We start from the raw sequence: 2337 nt of genomic DNA on the forward strand, positions 1-2337 counted from the left end.
TAGAAGAAATCATAGAAGAAAATGTTTATGACATTGTATTTGCCCATTGATTTCTTGGATATGATAGAAAAAACACAGGCTACAGAAGTAAAAAGAGATAAATTGGACAACATCAAAATTTACAAAGTTCTGTTAAGCACAGGACACAATCAGGAGAGTGAAAAGACCACCTATGGAATGAGATAAAATATTTGTAAACCAACTGTCTGATATATATATCCAAATATATAAAAATGACTACAACTCAAAAACAGCAATAAAACAACCTGATTAAAAAATGATCAAGGACTTGTGTAGACATTTCTCCAAACAAGTTGTACAAACGGCCGACAGTCACATGAAAATATGTGCAGCATCACTAATCTTTAGGGATATGATTAGGAAAAATCAGCTCATATTGGATTAAAGACTTAAAAGTAAGACCTGCAACCATAAAATCTTTAGAAGAAAACATAGGGGATAAGCTCTGGGACATTAGTCTTGATAATGACGTTTTGGGTTTAATACCAAAAGCAGAAGCAACAAGAAAAGCAAAACTAAACAATTGAGACTACATCAGACTAAAGGACTTCTGCACAGCATGTGACACCACCAACAAAATGAAAAGATAACCTAGAAAATGAGAGAAATATTTTCAAATAATAAATCTGAAAATTAGTTGCTATCAAAAACACATAAAGAACTCATACAACTCAATAGCAATACACCCCAGATAAATGCAAATGAAAACTACAATGAGATACCACCTCATGCCTGAAGAATGGCTTGTTAAAAAGACAAGAAATAACAAGTGTTGGAGAGGATGTGGAAAAAGAGAATCAATGTGCACTGTTGGTGGGAATGTAGACTGGCACATCCACCATCAAAAACAGAGTGGAGATTCCTCAAAAAATACAAATAGAATCACCATATGATCCAGCAATTCTATTCCTGGGTATATATTCAAAGGAAGTGAAATCACTATCTTGAAAGATGTCTGCATCCCCATGTTCACTGTAGTGTTATTTATAATAGACAAGACATGGAAACTACTGAAGTGTCCATCTATGGATGAATGGATAAAGAAAATGTAACATATATATACAATGAGATATTAGTCAGCCATAAAAAGGAAGGAAATTCTGACATTTGTGACAACAGGGATGGACCTTGAGGGTGTTATGTTAAGTGAAATAAGCCAGACAAAGAAAGACAAATACTGTGCAATTTCACTTATATGAGGAATCTAAAGAAATGGAACTCAAAGATACAGAGAAGAGATTGGTGGTTGCCAGAGCTGGGGGGTGAAGGTGGTCAAAAGTTAGAAACTTCCAGTTGTAAGATCAATAAATTCTGGGGATGCAATATACAGCATTGTGACTATAGTTAACGATGCCATATTGGGGGGCTGGCCTGAGGGTGTAGTGGTTAAGTTCACATGCTCCGCTTTGGTGGTCCAGGGTTCAGCAGTTTGGATCCTGGGTATGGACCTAGTACCACTCATCAAGCCATGCTGAGGTAGCGTCCAACATAGAAGAAGTAGAAGGACATAATATACAACAATGTACTGGGGTTTTGGGAAGAAAAACGAAAAAAGATGAATATTGGCAACAGATGTTAGCTCAGGGCCAATCTTCCTCACCAAAAAGCACACACACAACACGAAATACCATATTGAATATTTGAAAGCTGCTAAGAGAATAGACTATCAAAGTTCTTATTCTGACACATGCTACAACATGAATGAACCTTGAGGAAAATATGCTAAGTGCAATATGCCATCCGTGAAAAGACACATACTATATGATTCCAATTATAGGAGATGCACAGAGTAGTAAAATTCATAGAGATATAAAGTAGAATAGTGGTTGTCAGGGGCTGGGGAAGCAGGGTTTGAGGAATTGTTCCATGAGTACAGAGTTTCATTTTCAGAAAATGAAAAGATTAAAATTTGTTGCACACAATGTGAAAGTACTTAAAAGTACTGAATCATACAATTAAAACGGTTAAGATGGTAAATTTTGTTATGCGTATTTTATCACATTTAAAAATTTTATGTACAAAGCACAGACAGGGCACTCTCATAATTAATGAGATATTTGTTTGGATCGCAACTCGACTTTGGGTGGTGAACACAAGGTAGCCTATATAGAAGTCAAAATATAATGATACAATTGAAATTTATATAATGCTATAAATCACTTTTACCTCAATAAAAAGATAAAGTTCATACGAAATATTTAAAAAAGTATGATCAGAAATGTACCACCAACATAAATTTTTTTTTCTGCTTTATCTCCCCAACCCCCCCCCCCCAACCCCGTACACAGCTGCATATCATAGTTGCACGTCCTTCTA

Source organism: Equus quagga, unplaced genomic scaffold (genome assembly GCF_021613505.1).
Source record: "Equus quagga isolate Etosha38 unplaced genomic scaffold, UCLA_HA_Equagga_1.0 HiC_scaffold_490_RagTag, whole genome shotgun sequence".
Taxonomy (NCBI): Eukaryota; Metazoa; Chordata; class Mammalia; order Perissodactyla; family Equidae; genus Equus; species Equus quagga.